The sequence below is a fragment of the Bufo bufo genome, chromosome 3 (genome assembly GCF_905171765.1).
Source record: "Bufo bufo chromosome 3, aBufBuf1.1, whole genome shotgun sequence".
Taxonomy (NCBI): domain Eukaryota; kingdom Metazoa; phylum Chordata; class Amphibia; order Anura; family Bufonidae; genus Bufo; species Bufo bufo.
Genome location: NC_053391.1, coordinates 173,255,947 through 173,277,353, shown reverse-complemented (window position 1 = coordinate 173,277,353; position 21,407 = coordinate 173,255,947).

The window sequence follows — 21,407 nt, the reverse complement described above, 5'->3', positions numbered from 1 at the left end:
CGTTTTGCGGATCCGATCCATCTATCAGTGCATCCGTAAAAATCATGCGGACATCTGAATGGAGCTTTACAGGGGGGTAATCAATGACAGGGGGGTGATCAGGGAGTCTATATGGGGTGATCACCACAGTCATTGATCATGCCCCTGTAAGGCTTCATTCAGACGTCCGGATGCGTTTTGCGGATCGGATCCATCTATCAGTGCATCCGTAAAAATCATGCGGACATCTGAATGGAGCTTTACAGGGGGGTAATCAATGACAGGGGGGTGATCAATGACAGGGGCGTGATCAGGGAGTCTATATGGGGTGATCACCACAGTCATTGATCATGCCCCTGTAAGGCTTCATTCAGACGTCCGGATGCGTTTTGCGGATCGGATCCATCTATCAGTGCATCCGTAAAAATCATGCGGACATCTGAATGGAGCTTTACAGGGGGGTAATCAATGACAGGGGGGTGATCACCACAGTCATTGATCATGCCCCTGTAAGGCTTCATTCAGACGACCAGATGCGTTTTGCGGATCCGATCCATGTATCAGTGCATCCGTAAAAATCATGCGGACATCTGAATGGAGCTTTACAGGGGGGTGATCAGGGAGTCTATATGGGGTGATAACCACAGTCATTGATCATGCCCCTGTAAGGCTTCATTCAGACGTCCGGATGCGTTTTGCGGATCCGATCCATCTATCAGTGCATCCGTAAAAATCATGCGGACATCTGAATGGAGCTTTACAGGGGGGTAATCAATGACAGGGGGGTAATCAATGACAGGGGGGTGATCAGGGAGTCTATATGGGGTGATCACCACAGTCATTGATCATGCCCCTGTAAGGCTTCATTCAGACGTCCGGATGCGTTTTGCGGATCCGATCCATCTATCAGTGCATCCGTAAAAATCATGCGGACATCTGAATGGAGCTTTACAGGGGGGTAATCAATGACAGGGGGGTGATCACCACAGTCATTGATCATGCCCCTGTAAGGCTTCATTCAGACGACCGGATGCGTTTTGCGGATCCGATCCATGTATCAGTGCATCCGTAAAAATCATGCGGACATCTGAATGGAGCTTTACAGGGGGGTAATCAATGACAGGGGGGTAATCAATGACAGGGGGGTGATCAGGGAGTCTATATGGGGTGATCACCACAGTCATTGATCATGCCCCTGTAAGGCTTCATTCAGACGTCCGGATGCGTTTTGCGGATCCGATCCATCTATCAGTGGATCCGTAAAAATCATGCGGACGTCTGAATGGAGCTTTACAGGGGGTTGATCAATGACAGGGGGGTAATCAATGACAGGGGGGTGATCAGGGAGTCTATATGGGGTGATCAGGGGTGATTAGGGGTGATCAGGGGCTAATAAGGGGTTAATAAGTGATGGGGGGGGGGTGTAGTGTAGTGTAGTGGTGCTTGGTGCTACTTTACTGAGCTACCTGTGTCCTCTGGTGGTCGATCCAAACAAAGGGGACCACCAGAGGACCAGGTAGCAGGTATATTAGACGCTGTTATCAAAACAGCGTCTAATATACCTGTTAGGGGTTAAAAAAAACACATCTCCAGCCTGCCAGCGAACGATCGCCGCTGGCAGGCTGGAGATCAACTCTCTTACCTTCCGTTCCTGTGAGCGCGCGCGCCTGTGTGCGCGCGTTCACAGGAAATCTCGCGTCTCGCGAGATGACGCGTATATGCGTGACTGTGCGCAGCGCTGCCACCTCCGGAACGCGATCCTGCGTTAGGCGGTCCGGAGGTGGTTAAACAGGGTGACATTATAGATGTGAAAATGTCACCTGAATTTAACTCTGCACTTCTTATATTTAAGTATGCCCCCGTTTTCGTGTCATTTTCGGCTTTCTCACTGCGCCTGCGCAAAATACTGAGCGGGACAGCGCAGGCGTGAGATTTACACGGCAGGCGGGGCCAGCAGGACAACCAACGCTGGCCTGACCCTGTCTATCAAGACAAAAGGGCGTGGAAATGAGGTGGGCGAATGGAGCTTCTAGGAGTAGGTGCAACGCCCCCCCTGCTCCTAGAGGCTCATTTGCATATAATAAAAGGTAAACTTACACGAAAACGGGGGCATACTTAGAATAAAAGAAATGCAGAGTTAAATTCAGGTGACATTTTCACATCTATAATGTCAGCCTGTTTAATAGCGAAAATTGAGGTGACAGAAACCCTTTAATGCCTTGTCCACACTGGCAACTGAAACTGTGACCAACAGCCTCCATTGACATGGTTCACTAGGGTTCTGTCATTTTAGCAGCAAGTATTGCACTGAATGTTGCTCTATTGTTGTCATGAAAGGTAATCCAGTGTGAACAGAGCATGTCTTTATAGATTTGTTTTTGAAGCCACAAAGGTTAGTCCTGTGCAGTAAGAATCTGGGCATATAGAATTTTTTTTCACATTTTTGCAAGACTCATTCTTATCCTCTTTATTGCAAGAAAATATAAGCAGCAATAGCAGTCTATAGTAATTCCAAAAGTAATACAGTCTACCCACTTTGAACTACCTCTTATTATATAATAGGGTACCTATCAATGAGCTCTTTGTGGATGGCAAAGCTGGACTCAAAATCATCCAAAATTTGTGGATTGCCAGTGAAAGCATTCAGGAATAAGTGATATACATACTTAACTGTACCTTATATTACATAGCAGGGGAAAACAACATTGAGCAAAGAAATCTGTTACTGGAAAAAAGGGAAAGTGACAGCATTCTCCTCACTGAATTGATTATTTCAAATTGAAATAAATTAAGATTTTTTTGAGTATAAGGGTATAGCCATTTTGGGTGATTTTTTCAGTTTTTTCGATCAGATTCACAGTGGATTTTTCTCTGTGGAAAATCCTCAGCAGACCTGCTGTGTGGCCAAATCATTAGTTGAAGACCCTGTGCAGTGGTAGGTATTAAAGTGAATATCCACCCATGAAATGTGCTAATTCTGCTGGCACAGAGCTCACCAGGCCAGGGAGAGTTTAGGAGTCTACTGCATATATATTTTTTTAAATATATATTGAACTCAATGAGCAAACTGTATACAATAAGCTCCCCCTAGTGGTGGCTGCATCATTGGGATAAATGGGTGCCTCATTCACAGTGTGGCTTGACTGTTCAAAGTGAGAAGTGCATGTCGATCATTGTCTGATCTGTTCTATACAATAATTAATGTTAAATAAATGTGAATCATTCTTATAAAGCAATACTAAAGCAAAGTACAACACTACCCATTAAAACAACATGAAGTTACTTAAATGGTTTGCATACATATAGCCTTCATTGATAAGCAGAACAGATAGGCAGCAGCAGAATAGCAAATACAGCAGTGTGGTAGTGAATAGTTTTGAGCGAACTTGCGATTTACAAGTTCAGCGTTCAGGTTCGGGTTATCTAAGAATTCCGCAACAGATTCCGTTACAATGGATCATAATGTAATTCTTAGTGTTGATTGAGCATGCTCGGCCAAACACCAGCTCAGCTCGAGCATCGCTGGGTTCGGCCGAATACCGAGTGTGCTCGAGCGCGATACTCAAATCTCCACCCCGCACGTTTGTTGGCTGCTACGCAGCCAATAAACGGGCAGGTAGGTACTGCCACTCACTGTAATGCCATAGCCATGTTGGTTACTGGCATTACAGTGATTGGCTGGCCGGAATGCATCATCGGGTGCTATAAAGCACCCAATGACACGTGGTTCGACCAGTCTTAGTAAGGGAGAGCTGTGCTGTAGAGGGACAGATAGTGTAGGAAATTTTATTTAAATTTTTTGTTAGGCTGGGATGGTGTTAGAGACCCAAAAGACCTTTTAAGGACTATTGTATTGTTTGGCAGCAATATATATTTTTAGCGCAACCTGTGCTAAATTGCGCGCGATTAGAGACCCAAAAGTATTTTTAAGGACTATTGTTGTTTTTGGCAGCAATATATATTTTTAGTGCAACCTGCGCTAAATAGCTTGCAATTGTTTGGCCGTTGCGGACAGCGACATTATCTGCGCTACATCTCCTGTTTAACGTTTGCGCATACTAAAAATGTCTGTGACATCCAGTGTACTTTTTCCGTAGACGATGTCCGCTGCGGACAGTTACATTACCTGCGCTACACCTCCTGTATTTTTATATTGATATTTTAATCTTGAAAATTTGTTTATTAATATTTTATTATAAAAAGTCATTTTATAAGTGTTAGCAATCAGATATCAAGTTTATATTTCACACAATGATATATCACACCAATTGGGACATCTGGGCCAAAAAACGCATGTGTCCCCAAAAAAACGCATAAAAAACGCATGGAAACTGCAGGAGGAAAAAAAAATAAAAAAATTTAAGGCTGTATAGAATTATCCCCTGATTATGTGGGAGGATTCCCTGGCCAACTGGGAGTAGCATGAACAACAGGTGTCCGAGATTTTGGAAGCAATTAAAGGAATGGATAAAAATGGAGGCAGAGCAGGCAGACACTTGACCACTGAGGAAGGGAGAGTGAATCTACCCGTAACGCGTATGGTGAAACAAGTGATGTACCTGCATTGAAAAGCCTCCGATAATACTGTATGGCCATACAGAGGAAAATTTCTACAGTAAAGAATTAACTATTCTTATCGTCGAAAGCTGCACCAAAGGAAATTGCGGAACAGAGTGGCAACTCCTGCGATCTTTGGAACTCCCGCGAAATTTAAACCAGCTTGCTGTATGGAGCGACTGAATAAGCCGGCAAATATTTAAAGCTCCATTGAAGCAATAGGGAGACAGCAGACGCTAGACGGTAAGCCAAATATCGATTTAAAGTTTTCTTCAATTCAAAGCTCATATTGACCTTAAAAGGATATGCTATAAGAGACTTTTCACATTATCAGGATTCCTGTGGACACTTTATGAACATATTGCGCTCCCAGTGAATACACCTACAGCATTTTCAGTGACATTCAGTTTCCCAAATTGGGATAGAGCTCTAGAAGATAATACCCCCTCTTTCCCAAATAACAGCATATACTTGAAGTTTTTTGGTGTGATATAGATTATTGAATTTATCGACACTATTGAGTCATATGAATATAGTATCGATCATATCTACCACAACATATGTGACTGCAATGTTGTATATTATTGCTACATTGTTCTTATAAATTTTATTACTTGTATTTTATGGGGATTTAATAAATATTTTCTGCACATGTCAATCTGGTTGCCAAGTGTATGAGTGCTCGCTCATTATTCTATTACTACATTTACCTCCTGTATAACGTTTGCGCATCCCAAATAGCTGTGACATTCCCTGTAATTTTTTATCAGCCGCTGGTGACAGCAGCGACATTACCTGCGCTACATCTCCTGTATAACGTTTGCGCATCAAAAATATCAGTGACATTCAGTAAAAAAAAAATCGCCGCTGGAGACAGTGACATTACCTGCTCTACATGTCCTGTATAATGTGTGTGCATGCCAAATAGCTGTGACATTCCCTGTAATTTTTTATTAGTCGCTGGTGACAGCAGCGACAATACCTGCGCTACATCTCCTGTATAACGTTTGCGCATCCTAAACATCAGTGACATTCAGTCTAATTTTTTTGCTGCTGGTGGCAGCAACATTACCTGCGCTACATGTCCTGTATAACATTTGCACATTATAAATATCAGTGACATTCAGTTTAATTTATTTGCGCATACACTTACAAAACCTGCGCTAGTGTACGTGTGAAATACTTGCAAGCATATATACTGTGGTTGTGCTGCTGATGGTGCACGCAGAGGCTGTGGTCCTGGGTGCGGTGAAACTGTGCCTGCTGCAAGAGCACATGAAACACACCCATCCACGATACCTAGCTTCATGTCCCAGTTTTCAGGGCGGCGCAGGAAACCACTCTCGAAGTCAGACCAGTGAGACCAGCTGGTCGGTTGGATTGCAGCAGATAATTCTTCGAGCCGGTTAAGCAGTAAGCACCACCGTGTCTTCCACAAAGTCCAGTCTCAGTAGCAAAGAGTCTGGTCAACAGAATCCTCCCCCTGATCCTCCTTCCTCCCACCATGGAGAGTATTGCCACACAAGTGATCCCACACTTGGATATTCCGATGAGCTCTTTTCATAGCCATTCCTTGATTTGGGCCTCTCGCCAAGCACGCCTGAAGAGGGACATGAGGAGATCGTGTGCACTAATACCCAAACTCTTGAGCATCCACAGTTACAAGAAGATGACGGTGGGGAACGGCAATTAGTGTTTCACGAGGTGGATGATGATGAGACACAGTTGACAATAAGTCAATGGAAATTAGTGTCTTAAGAGGTTGATGATGAGGATAAGACACAGTTGTCAATAAGTGGAGTTGTTGTTAGGTCAACAAGTCAGGAGGATAACCAGAGTGAGGAAGTGGAAGAGGAGGTGGTGGACGATGAAATCACTGACCCAACCTGGGAAGGTGGCAAGCCGAGCGAGGACAGCAGTACAGAGGGGGAGGGATCTGCAGCACCGAAACAGGCTGGAAGAGGCCGTGGGGTGGCAAAAGGAAGAAGGCGGGCCACACCAAACAGGCCCGCAACTGCTCCCCGGAGCACCCCCTTGCGGCAATCTCCCTTGCCAAGGGGTAGGTGCTCCGCAGTCTGGCTTTTTTTGAGGAAAGTGCGGACGATAAAAGAATTGTCATTTGCAACCTGTGCCGTACCAAAATGAGCAGGGGCATGAACACTAGCAACCTCACCACCACCAGCATGATCTGCCAAATGACATCAAAGCACCCAAATCGGTGGGATGAACGCCTGGGTCCACAATAAGTGTCACCACTACCTCCTCCTCCACTGGGTTACTTGCTGGCCAATACCCTGTCCAAGACGCGGGCCCGGATGCCTCCCGTCCTGCACCTGGACCTTTGCAAGCACCATCAGCTAGCACATCCACTTCTTCCAACGCAGCGTACAGATGTCCATACCCCAGGCCTTAGAACGAAAGCGCAAATACCCAGCCACCCACCCACAGGACATAGCACTAAATGCGCACCTTTTCAAATTGCTGGCCCTGGAAATGTTCCCATTTAGGCTTGTGGACACTGAGGCTTTCTACAGCCTGATGGCAGCGGTGGTCCCTTGTTACTCAGTCTCCAGCCACCACTATTTTTCCAGGTGTGCCGTCCCTGCCTTACACCAGCATGTGTCCCGTAACATCACCCGTGCCCTGACCAATGCAGTTATTGGGAAGGTCCACATAATGAATGACACATGAACAAGTGATTGTGGCCAGGGATGCTACATTTCCCTGATGGCACACTGGGTGAACGTTGTGGAGGCCGGGAACGAGTCGTACCCTGGGATGGCACAGGTGCTACTGACGCCAAGGAATGCGGGCCCTACTTTCATCAGGATTTCCGCCACCACCTACATTAGTGGCTGCAACCCCCACTTCTCATCCATTACCTCCTCCTCTACTTCCACCTCTGAATTATCATCTTGCAGCACCAGTCAGCCATCAATCAGTAGCTGGAAGCAGTGTAGCACTGCAGTGGGGAATCGGCAACAGGTTGTGCTGAAACTAATATGTTTAGGTGACAAACAGCACACCGCCGCAGAGCTGTGGCAGGGTATAAGGGACCAGACTGGGCTGTGGCTCTCGCCACTCAACCTACAACCAGGCATGTTTGTGTCTGATAATGGCCGTAACTTGGTGGCGGCTTTGGAGCTCGGCAAGCTCACACACATACCATGCCTAGCCCACGTGTTAAACTTAGTTCAGCGGTTTCTCAAAACCTACCCCAATATCCCTGAGCTACTGGGTGAAGGTGCGCCGCGTGTGTGCCCATTTCTGAAAGTCATCTACAGCTGCTGCCGGACTGACAACACTGCAGCAGTGCTTGCAATTGCCAACTCACCGACTGTTGTGCGATGTGAGCACACGCTAGAACTCCACTTTCCACATGTTGGCCAGGCTTTGTGAGCAGCAGAGGGCAGTAGTGGAATACCACCTGCAACATGATCATCGCCTTTCCAGTCAGCTTCCGCTCTTCAAAAGCGACGAGTGGGCATGGATGTCTGACCTCTGGGAGGTTTTACGCAACTTTGAGGAATCAACACACCGATGGTGAGTGGCGATGCCGCTATTACCAGCGTAACCATCTCACTTCTGTGTCTACTAAAAAGCTAGCTGCTCACATTGAAGGAGGATGCTTTGCATGTGGAAGAGGTGGAAATGGGGGAAGACAGTACACATGGTGATAGCCAGACCACCCTCCGTTTTCTCAGCGCGAATTGGATGATGATGATGAGGAGGAGGAGCAGGAGACGGTTGTCTCCGCTACAGAGGGTAGTACACAGCAGGTTTATTCCATCTATTCAGCGTGGATGGGCTGAAGAGGAGGAAGAGGATGAGGAGATTGAGAGTAAACCTCCTGATGAGGACAGCAATGTCTTGTCTGTTGGCACTCCGGCACACATGGCTGACTTTATGTTAGGCTGTTTTTTCCGTGACCCTCGCGTTGTACGCATTTTGGCCAACACCGATTACTGGTAGTTCATCCTTCTTGACCCCCACTACAAATAAAACTTCTCATCTCTCATTCCTGTGGTTGAGAGGACAAGCAAAATGGTGTAATACCAGAAGGCCCTTGTGGAAAAATTGCCCCTCCATATTTTTATACATTTCTTATTTCTTGGTACGGGCGAGTCCAGGAGGTGTGCACCCATTTTGTTGTATTCATTAAGTGAGCCACCGATATATATTTTTGACTTTATGTTATGCTGCCTTTCCTTGACCCCTGCTACAAAGAAAACTTCTCATCTCTCATTCCTGTGGTGGAGAGGACAAGCAAAATGGTGTAATACCAGAAGGTCCTTGTGGAAAAATTGCTCCAAAAATTTCCACTTGACAATGCTGGCAGCAGAGAACGTAGTTCCTTGGGCAACCGAGGAGGGGAGACGAGGGGAACACACAGCAGTTCCAACAGAGGCAAGGCAACACTCTCCAAGGCCTGGGACAGTTTCATGACACCCTGACAGCAACCTCACCCTGATGCGCGGCCTAATGTCACAAGGAGAGAAAAGTTTTGGAAGATGGTGAAGGAGTACGTAGCAGACCGTGTCAGTGTCCTCAATGATCCCTCTGTGCCTTACAACTATTGAGTGTCCAAGCTGTACACATGGCTCAAACTGGCACTCTATGCCTTGGAGGTGCTGGTCTGCCTTGCCGCCAGCGTTTTATCAGAGCGGGTGTTTAGTGCTGCTGGGGGCATAATAACTGATAAGCGCATCTGCCTGTCAACTGAAAATGCTGACAGGTTGACTCTTATCAAAATGACCAAGGCCTGGATTGCCCCTGACTTCTCTACTCCACCAGAGGAAAGCGGCTGAACATAAAGGCACTTTAAAAGTGGCTTTTATGGTCTATTGAATACACTGTATTCCCATGCACCCCTTCCACCACAAAAAAGGGTATATGGTTCAATTTTCCTTTTCTCGTCCTCCTCCTCCATCATACCAGCATGCTTATTAGGCTGCCCTCGTTTCTAATGTTTTAGAGGGTCAGCTCAGCAGCAGGCCCTCAACCATAATTTTTTCCTTGGTTCAGATCAGCAGAAGGCCCTCAACCATACTTTTTTCCATGGTCAGATCAGCAGCAGGCACTCCCCCCCAATGTTTTAGAGAGTCAGCTCACCAGCAAACCCTAAACCACAATTTTTTGATGGTCAACTCAGCAGCAAGCCCTCAACGATAATTTTTTTCGATGGTCAGCTCTGCAGCAGGCCCTCAACCATAATTTTTTTTTCAATGGTTAGATCAGCAGCAGGCACTTGTCCCTAATGTTTTAGAGAGTCAGGTCAGCAGCAGACCCTCAACCATAATTTTTTCGATGGTCAGCTCAGCAGCAGGCCCTCATCCCTAATGTTTTAGATGGTCAGCTCAGCAGCAGACCCTCACCCTAATGTTTTAGCTGGTCAGATCAGCAGCAGGCCCTTGCCCCTAATGTTTTAGATGGTCACCAGCAGGCCCTTGCTCCTAATGTTCTTGAGGGTCACCTGCAGGCCAGCAATCATTATTTTTCAAGGGTGTGTATGATGCCCTCCTTTATGTGTAATAAAGGGTGTGTTGGAGTGCTGGTTCCTTGTAATTTTTGGCAGCCCTTTCACTTAGTGCATAGGCTTTATGAGTGTAGGAGTCCCACAACCTGAACAATTGTACCACAATGTGAATGAGGCCCTCCTTTATGTGATATACAGGTTGTATCGGAGTGCCTCTTCCTTGAAATTTTTGGCAGCACTTGCACTTTATATACAAGTAAATATATAGGAAAGAATGTTTCCTAACAGTTTTTCCTCTAAAATCGATTTTATCTTCGGTTTGGTGCGAATTATTGTCAGTCTGTAAAAGCACCTTTATTACACATCCCTGTCTTTGCCTAGACCTTTTTCAATAGCAGAAGGAAATTTGGTGTCACAGCACCTATTACTTGTCTGCCATTAACAACCAGTCACTGTTGCCTTTGTTTGCAGAGGTATTGTGAACGAGAAACCTGGAATGGACAAATGCAGATTCTGTTTAGGATCTGATAACAGTTGGTTTCATGTATAGAGACCTCATGTTGAGTGCTTCAATCCTGCCTTTGCTGTGAAGTGACACACTGCCCCAACTGCTAGTGTGATGATCTGGAGAGCCATTACATATGACAGATGATCACCCCAAGTAGTGATAAGAGGGACACTAAGGGTATGACCACACGGCATGTTCGTGATCCGATTCGGTTGCGGCCATGCTGCGGTCAAGAACCACGCGGCCAATTATCCCACAGCTGTTTATTTAACAAATGAAGACCGCACTTCAATACCTTGTGGCCATTATCAGTGAAGACCGACTAAACACTGCGTTCTTCATTAGTTAAATTAAATGCAGCTGTGTGCTAATTGGCCATGCAGTTTTTGACCACTGCACGGCCACAACCCGACCAGATCAAGACTGTGCCATGTGGTCATACCCTAACAGCTCAGTGATGTGCGCAGGACATGACTGGTCACATGTGTTGCCCTCCATGGCAGGGCTTCCAAGGTTAATACTCTCTCACACACAGCAAGGGTTTCCCAGGAATGTCTCAGCCAAACTGGAACACTGCCTTGGCCTGCTTGGTTGCCAGATTTATTGCCAATCGAGCATTTTTAGGATCAGCTGGGACACTAACTTTGGCAACCTATGAGTGTGCAGGCCCAGCTGCACCATATGTGGACAAAAGTGCTACAGGATACCATACGGGACCTGTATGCCTCCATGCCCAACCATATCTAATACCAAAGCTTCCTTCAGTGTACAGTTTTCCCTAATAAGCTTATCCTTTCGCTCTAATATTGTAATCACTTTCATATGTATGTCATCATTACATTCACACATAGAAGGTTTCATTTGATTCTTATTGGTGCGTTATTTATCTTTTTGTCAATAAGTGCATATAGATGCATTTGGCATGGACATCTCTGAGCTTAAAGGCTCATACAAGACTAGAAAAAGAGAAACAGCATCACTCGGCCCATGAACAAGAGTGGCACTACTAGGATACAGTACATTCACACAGGAAAGATTTGTTACAGAAATTTCTGCAACTGAAATCTTTTCCATACTGTACATCTGAATGGGGTTGTTCATGCAGCATATGTTAAATGGAAGTGTCACAGAAATTTCTTCAACAAATATGCTGCATGTGAATATAGCCAAATTTGAAAAAGAGAGGATAAAATGATTCCAAAACCTAGGGTTTTCATTATTCCTTTTAAGCTAATGCAGAGGCTGTAGTTGTATAATGACTCGGAAGACCGAAGGGCTCTAAAGGTTCTTCACACTCATATAAGGCCAGTGCTATACATTACATGTGATAGTTGGGAAGCTCCGTTTACAGATTTTGCATTGGGGTCCAGGAACTTCAAGTTATGCTTCTGATTGAACCATACAAGGTGAATGGACATGTATCAGGGCAAAAAGACTGCAATACAGGTCTGTAATATGGACCCCTATTGCAATCCATGTGATACCTCTCTGAAGCCTTGTGAGGCACAGCCTTCTTTATTTAAAACCAAGGGAGAGCACTTGTATAACAATATAATCAGAGGCACACAGGGAGAGAAAATCCAAGTGAATTGTGTGCATGTCATGTTCATTAGGCTTAAAGGGGTTGTGTCACTTCAGCGAATAGCATTTATTATGTAGAGAAAGTTAAAGGGCTTCTGTCACCCCACTAAACAGATTTTTTTTTTTGGTGTACTTATAATCCCTATCATGCGATATTGCTTTACATTATGTTATTAATAATTTTCGTTCAGTAGATTTTGCTAAAAACTTACTTTTATGATATGCTAATTACCTTTCTACCAGCAAGTAGGGCGTCTACTTGCTGGTAGCAGCCGCAGAAAACCGCCCCCTCCTTCTGTTGATTGACAGGGCCAGCCGCGATCTCCTCCTCCGGCCAGCCCTGTCAGCATTTCAAAAATCCCGTGCCTGTGTTGATTCGGCGCAGACGCTCTGAGATAAGGAGGCTTGCCTCCTCAGCACTCCCTCAGTGTGCCTGCGCCGATGACGTCTTCTCTTTCGGTGAAAAAGCACTAGCAATATAGGAAAAAGCACTAGCCTATGTGCGTTCCCATGATCCCAATCAAAAGAGAGGCCAGCACTTTTTCTTATAGTGTCCAAGTACGACCACCACTGATGGATTGCAGGGTGGTCGTAACCATTGAAACTCTTAATGTATATTGTGATGGAAAAATCAATCCACTCTGCAAAGGAAGCAATATGGATGATAAAAATGCATTAGTAAATGTCTTGTATTAACTTTCTCTACATGATAAATGCCACTTGCCGAAGTGAGACAACCCCTTTAACGAGAATCCATCACCAGATTTCACAATACAAACTGCATACATTATTAAATAGATCTCTTAGGCATGATGAGGCTGGTGTGCTTACTTTTTAAAACCATATCAGAATTGCTGTATAATCCTTTTAGAAAATATTTTCACCTGATGTTAAAATGATATTAAAATGAGCATTGTACAAATCCACCTCTGACAATCTGTCCCTGGACTGAGATCAGGTGGGAAAAAATGCAAAAAAAATATTATACATCCGTTCTGACGTGGACTTTCAAAGTAAGTAAATCAGGTTCACCAGGTGTAATAGCTCTATTCAACAATGCATAGAAACATAGAAACATAGAATGTGTCGGCAGATAAGAACCATTTGGCCCATCTAGTCTGCCCAATATACTGAGTACTATGGATAGCCCCCGGCCCTATCTTATATGAAGGATGGCCTTGTGCCTATCCCATGCATGCTTAAACCCCTTCACTGTATTTGCAGCTACCACTTCTGCAGGAAGGCTATTCCATGCATCCACTACTCTCTCAGTAAAGTAATACTTCCTTATATTACTTTTAAACCTTTGCCCCTCTAATTTAAAACTGTGTCCTCTTGTGGTAGTTTTTCTTCTTTTAAATATGCTCTCTTCCTTTAACGAGTTGATTCCCTTTATGTATTTAAAAGTTTCTATCATATCCCCTCTGTCTCTTCTTTCTTCCAAGCTATACATATTAAGGTCCTTTAACCTTTCCTGGTAAGTTTTATCCTGCAATCCATGTACTAGTTTAGTAGCTCTTCTCTGAACTCTCTCTAGAGTATCTATATCCTTCTGGAGATATGGCCTCCAGTACTGCGCACAATACTCCAAGTGAGGTCTCACCAGTGTTCTGTACAGCGGCATAAGCACTTCACTCTTTCTACTGCTTATACCTCTCCCTATACATCCAAGCATTCTGCTGGCATTTCGTGCTGCTCTATTACATTGTCTTCCCACCTTTAAGTCTTCTGAAATAATTACTCCTAAATCCCTTTCCTCAGATACTGAGGTCAGGACTGTGTCAAATATTATATATTCTGCCCTTGGGTTTTTATGCCCCAGGTGCATTATCTTGCACTTATCCACATTAAATTTCAGTTTCCAGAGTTCTGACCATTCTTCTAGTTTTCCTAAATCCTTTTCTATTTGGCGTTTCCCTCCAGGAACATCAACCCTGTTACATATCTTTGTGTCATCAGCAAAAAGACAAACCTTACCAGCGAGGCCTTTTGCAATATCACTTATGAAGATATTAAACAAAATCGGTCCCAGTACAGATCCCTGTGGAACCCCACTGGTAACATTACCTTGTTTTGAATGTTCTCCATTGACTACAACCCTCTGTTGTCTGTCATTTAGCCACTGCCTAATCCACTCAACAATATGGGAGTCCATGCTCAATGACTGCAGTTTATTGATAAGTCTTCTATGTGGGACAGTGTCAAAAGCCTTACTAAAATCTAGATATGCGATGTCTACTGCACCTCCACCGTCTATTATTTTATTCACCCAGTCAAAAAAATCTATAAGATTTGTTTGACATGATCTCCCTGAAGTAAACCCATGTTGTTTTTCATCTTGCAATCCATGGGATTTTAGATGTTCCACAATCCTATCCTTTAATAGGGTTTCCATTAATTTGCCTACTATTGATGTCAGACTCACTGGTCTATAGTTGCTCGATTCCTCCCTACTACCTTTCTTGTGAATGGGCACGACATTTGCCAATTTCCAATCTTCCGGGACGACTCCTGTTACTAATGATTGGTTAAATAAATCTGTTAACGGTTTTGCCAGCTCACCACTAAGCTCTTTTAATAATTTTGGGTGTATCTCATCAGGCCCCTGTGACTTATCTGTCTTCACCTTAGACAGCAAACTTAGAACATCTTCCTCTGTAAAGATACATGCATCAAACGATTTAATAGTCATTCTTTCTAGTGGAGGTCCTTCTCCTTTTTCTTTTGTAAAAACTGAACAGAAGTATTCATTAAGGCAGTCGGCTAGCCCTTTATTCTCTTCTACATACCTTCCGTCCTTTGTTTTTAATTTAGTTATTCCTTGTTTTAATTTCCTTTTTTCATTTATATATCTGAAGAATGTCTTATCCCCTTTTTTCATAGACTGAGCTAGTTTTTCTTCTGCCTGCGCTTTAGAAGTTCTTATAACTTGCTTGGCCTCTCTCTGCCTAATCTTGTAGATTTCCTTATCTTCATTGCTCTGGGTTTTTTTATAATTACAAAATGCTAGCTTTTTATTTTTAATGATTTGGGCCACTTCTGCTGAGTACCACATTGGTCTCCTCCTTTTTTTGCTTTTACTGACGAGTCTAATGCAATTTTCTGTTGCCTTCAATAATGCACCTTTTAAGTAGTCCCATTTCTCCTGGACTCCATGTAATCCGTTCCAGTCTGATAAGGACTCATTTATGACTAATTTCATTTTTGAAAAGTCTGTTTTTCTAAAATCTAAAACTTTTGTTTTTGTGTGGTGGGACTCTTTCACAGTTCTTATATTAAACCACACTGACTGGTGATCACTAGATCCCAAGGTTTCGCCTACAATGACATCATATACCGAATCCCCGTTTGTGAATACCAAATCCAAAATGGCCTCCCTCCGGGTTGGCTCCTCAACCACTTGTTGTAGAGATAACCCCAGTAGGGAATTTAGAATATCTGTACTCCTGGTAGAACTTGCTATTTTGGTTTTCCAGTTTATATCTGGAAGATTGAAATCTCCCATAATGATAACTTCTCCTTTCATTGTCATTTTAGCTATTTCTTCAACTAGTAGATCATCTAGTTCTTTAACTTGACCAGGTGGTCTATATATCACACCTACACGAGTTACTGCATGGTTAGCAAACTGCAACGTAACCCAAACTGACTCTATGTTGGCCTCACCAACTTGTATTAGGTTAGATTTAATGCTATCTTTCACATACAGGGCCACTCCTCCTCCTTTCTTGCCTTCTCTGTCTCTTCTGTATAAAGAGTACCCTGGTATGGTTATGTCCCAGTCATTTCTTTCATTAAACCATGTCTCCGTAACAGCCACTAAATCTACATTCTCAGATGCCATTATTGACCCAAGTTCATTGATTTTTTTACCTAAACTGCGAGCATTTGTAGACAGGACTCTGAGCTTATCATTTCTTAACCTCAGTGCTTCTGGCCTGTTCTGGCATTGTTTCGGGGGGCAATTGGACTCTTTTATTTTCACTCTTTTGCCCCCCCTTCCTAGTTTAAATACTCTTTCGCAAATTCTTGGAGTTGTTCACTAAGTACATTTGTTCCTTTGAGAGAAAGATGCAAACCATCTTTTTTGTACAGTTCCTTTCTATTCCAAGTAGAGCTATCATGAGAAACAAAGCCAAATCCTTGCTCTTGACACCATTTACCAAGCCATATGTTGAACTCCTTTATGCGCCTCTGCCTATCATTCTGAACATTATGCACAGGCAGAACTTCAGAAAATGAAATGGTGGATGCAAAATCGTGTACGTCATTACCAAGTGTGATAAAAGATTTTTTCACCTCTGACACTTCATTGCAAGCCAGGTCATTTGTCCCTAGATGGACAAGAACATCCACGTCCCCTTCCTGCTTTGCTTGCTTAACAATATTAATAATACGTCTTCTATCTCTTCTAGCAGTAGCCCCAGGGAGACATCTCACAAAACCATTTTCTTTAAGCTCCACACTTCTTATGATTGAATCACCCAGCAACAGCTGCATCCTTTGAGACTTCACTTTATCTTTTTTGTTGCATACATTAGACATAGGAGTCGATGGTTTCTCACCCTCTGTGCTTGAGTCCATATCCATGCATGTAGTTTGTATTGTGAAATCGGGTGCTAGATCCTCTTTTAAGGGGTTTTCCAGGACGTAATCATTGATGATAATCTTAAGGATGTCATTAATATCAGATCGGTGGTGTCCGACCCCCAGCACTCCTGTTGATCGGTTGTTTTCATTAGTTACAGCTCGGTAACTGGGCACTGGCACTTCGGCTAGCTAAAACAGCTGATCAGCATTTGTTCTGGGAGTTGGACCCCCTATCCATCTGATATTGATGACTTATCCTGAGGATAGGTCATCAATAAGTGAGCCCTGGAACCACCCCTTTATCACTACGTCAAAAAAGGGTTCCTGCTCTTAACAAAAAATAAAATAAAAAATAAACTTCCCATTTTATTTTTTCATGAGAAAATGTTTTATTCTTAAATTTCCTTATTCTTAGTAACCTATAAATGAGAGGTGGGGCTTAGCCATCTTTTTGTCTTACTATAGAAAGGACAGGTGGGAGTGGCTCCTGCTACATCTGGAAAGAGAGAAGATTCCTTTATATTTTTCTAGTTGTAATTGCAGTATAAAACAAAATAAGATCAAAAGAAAACAAAAGAGATTAAGGAAGGAAATGATAGAATCCTGGAATTTAATATGGAAGGAACCGCATGGGATTTTGATCATGGCAAGGTCATTAGGTGAGGTTTTGGCGGGAGATTTTCCCGCCAAAAGTGGTGGCCAGGGTGGCTAAATTTAGCCAGTGTTACTGGGGGAGGTGGATTGGCTAGTTAGGGCACCTATAGATGATGGTTGCTGGGCAGATTAATTGTTGATGCCCAGCAACAGTTAGGGCATTGGTTGTTGATTTATGGGGATGGGGTCTCTCTATGTATATATTGCGGTGGCTGTCAGTGATCCAGCTGTCAGCCAAACCGCAAGTCTGGAGCTGCACTCTGCCTGTCTGCCCCTGTGAGGATTCGCCTGCTTCCTGCGTTCCTGCCAGCCGTACCTGATGGATGGTTTCATCGCTGCCCTGCGGAGCCGTGCTGTGGAGGAAGGAGCGTCTGCCTGGTTTGAAGCGTGCCTGTCGGACCTGTCGCCTGGCTTCCCGGAGTTGCCTGGAGCTGGAGGAGCCTCTTGCGGTGATGGACCGGAGCCTGTGGACCCTGCTGCTGTCTTGCCTGCGCTGCGCTCTTCTCAGCGTGAGAGGAGGCAGCGCACCCGTTTTTCACCTTCTCCATCTAGGTCCTCTGCTGAGCGGCGGCGTCCAGAGAAGCGGCAGGCATCGGAGTCCAGACCCGGAAGTAGCGGCGCGGGCGTGATGTCACTTCCGGTGGTGCAGCAGCCTTCTGTGTCCCCCGGGAACTTTGATGGGACTGATGGTTCCGGCGGTCATTTGCTTCCTGGGTGCCCTCTGGTGGACGTTCAAGGAATTTCTTCTTTTCGTCGCAGAAGTGGAAAGAGGTCCATGACTCGCGGACAGCAGGTGCAGCGTCCAGCTCTGCGGCTCCACTCCGGTGTTGAGCCGCGGGCGGATGCGCGCCAGGAAGATACCTCTTTGCCACCAGGAGTGTCATCGCTTTCCCCTCCTCGCAGGACTGAGGCTTCGTCTGATGGTGAGTGCCTTAGTGGCTTGGCTCCGGTACTTACCTCCTTGTCCTCTGTCCTCTCCTCTCTTCAAGCTATGATCCCCGCTGTCCCTCTATCTGCCGTTCCGTCTGCCGTTGCGGATGATGTTACATCTGCTTGGCGGTCGGTCGGGCAGAGGGATGAGCAGAATTCTGACAGCGAAGGTTCCCTCCCTCTTTCGTTATTTTGTAAGCGGAAGGGGGTAGCGGAGACCTGTTACAAGGAGGCTCTCCCTTGTGAGATGTCCCCCTTAGGTTTTCATTTGCCTGTCTCTGTTAAAGAAAAAATTTGGCGTAATGAATTTGTTGATATTTTATCTCTTTTGCCTGCGTCTAAGGATTTTGTAATTAAATTGGATAAGCGTGATGAGAAGACTGAGGAGGATCGGCGTCGTCCGATTCCTCGGTCATTCAACAATTGGTTGCAGGCGTATTGTATTTTTTGTAGTGTCATTGGGGAGAAATTTCCTCAAAAGTGTTCTGGATTATTTCAACATTTAGACAATGTTTTAGAAGCTTATAAAAGTTTTGGAGGTGTTGGGTGGTTTTCTTATGATGAAGGTGTTAGGCAAAAATTGTCAGTATACCCTGGTATGCGTTGGGGGGCAAAGGATGTGGGTTTGTGGCTCAATTTGTTGGTGCCGCATCGCACGTCTTTTTCCGCTCCTAGGCAGCAGCCGTCCTCAACTGTTTCTCAGCCGTCTGCTTTGAGGAAGGGCACTTGCTTTGCGTTCAATGAGTCGCAGTGTCGATGGCCTTCCTCATGCAGATATCAGCATGAGTGTACATTTTGGGGAGGCAGCCACCCCATGGTGCATTGCTTCAAGAAAGCAAATCTGCCCTCTCAGCCATCCGCAAGGGAATATGTTTCAAAGAGCCTGGACGCCAGTAAGGGTAGCGAGCATGGGTCCGTGGTTAGAGCAGTATCCAAACCACATGATGGCGGAGTTACTTCTTAAGGGTTTTTCTGTAGGTTTTATTTTGCCTTCATTTTCAGGTTCTGGTTGTGAATGGGTTAATAACCTATCTTCAGTTAACCATTTCCCGTCTGTGGTGCGTGCGAAATTGATGAAGGAGCTGGAGGCGGATAGGATTTCAGGTCCTTTCTCTTCCCCTCCTTTTGTTAATTTTCGTCTCTCACCTTTGGGTATTGTACCTAAGAAGGAACCGAATGCCTTTCGTTTGATTCATCATTTATCTTTCCCTTATGGGGCATCTTTAAATGATGAGATCGATAAGGCCTTGTGTTCCGTTAAGTATGCAACCTTTGACGCTGCAGTGGATATGGTCCGCTCGTTCGGTCAGGGCGCTTTAATGGCAAAGGCCGACATTCAGTCGGCTTTTCGCTTATTACCTGTTCACCCGTCTTGTTTTAATTCTCTGGGTTTTCAGTTTCAGGGTTTGTTTTATTTTGATAGATGTTTACCTATGGGTTGTTCTGTGTCTTGTTTTTATTTTGAAGCTTTTTCCTCTTTTATTGAATGGGTTGTGTCTGTTCGGTGCATGAAAGGCGCTGTGACGCATTATCTAGATGATTTTTTGTTTATAGGTCCAGTTGATTCCCCAGTTTGTTCTGATTTGTTGGGTTCGTTTTTTCAGGTTTGTTCGGAGTTTGGTGTGCCTTTGTCTGCGGAGAAGACTGTTTATCCTGTTAATTGTTTAGAGTATTTAGGTATTACTATTGATTCAGTGAAGGGTGAGTTTCGTCTTCCCCAGGAGAAGGTATTTAGAATTTGTTCTGTGATTTCAGATCTGTTGAGTAGGAGGAAAGCTACGGTTAAGGAGATTCAGTCATTATTGGGTCTTTTGGCTTTCACATCTAGAGTCATGCCGATGGGTCCGGTTTTTTGTCGTCGGCTAGCGGCTTTAATTGCAGGCATTCGGAATCCGGTTTTTCATGTTCGGTTGTGTAGGGATAGTAAGGATGATTTGGTAATTTGGTTGGAATTTTTTAGGAATTATAATGGTCGTTCTTTTTGGCAGGATCAGTTTGTGTTTGCCCCCTCTTTGAAGCTATTCACGGATGCAGCAGGGGCCTCTGGTTTTGGGGCCTTCTGGAATGGGCACTGGTGCGCGGCTGCGTGGCATTCATCTTGGGTGGATAATGGGGTAACAAAGAATATAGTGGTTTTGGAATTGTTCCCTGTTATTGTGGCTCTGGTTTTATGGGGTAGGTTTTTTGCTAATAAAAGGATCTTTCTACACACAGATAATAAGGGGGTGTTGTTTGCGGTTAATTGCTTGTCCTCAAAGTGTCCGTTAGTGGTGAAGCTGTTACGCCATTTAGTTTTGCTTTGTTTGCAGTTGAATATTTGGATAAAGGCGCGCCATATTCCAGGTATAGATAATTCTATTGCTGATGCTTTGTCTCGGTTTCAGTTTCAGAGATTTCGCTCATTGGCGGCAGGGGCCGATTTGGAAGGGGAAGTGTGCCCTCCACATCTGTGAAATCTGATCTGGTCCTAGGGATGTCGTATCTTCAGTCGTCAGTAGCCCCAGCGACGTGGTCAGACTATGTCCGTTCGTGGAGTCGTTGGTGTCGTTTTGTGGAAGGTAGAGGTGGGTCTCCCTTTGTGAGTAATGAGGTTTCAGCGTTAGCATTTTGTCTGTCTCTCTTTAGGATTAGGTTAGCTCATGCCACGGTAGTTAGGATCTTGTCCGGTGTTTCATTTTTTCTTAGGATTCTGGGGGTTCCTTCTTTTCTGGAATTTTTTATGGTGAAACAGATGTTAAAGGGTTATAAGAGGGGTAATTGTTCTTCTGACAGCAGGTGTCCTATCTCCCCTGATTTATTGGTTGCTTTGTGTGAAGCTACAGCTGTGGTTTGTATCAGTGATTATGAGTCTCTGCTTTTTTCTACTGTATTTTTGTGCATGTTTTTGGGGCTTTCAGGATAAGCGAGCTGTTGCCAAAGAGCGGCAGGTCTGGCTTAGGGTTGTTGCTAGCTAATGTGCACGTTCATGCTAACTATGTTTTATTTTTCCTTCCTACTACTAAGACGGATCAGTCTGGACAAGGTTCTTGGATTCGGGTGGGTAGGGTCAGGTCAGGTGATCTCTGCCCGGTGAGTATGCTAATGCATTTTTGGGAGTGCAGACCAGTCGGTGGTTCTTTGTTTTTTGTTCAT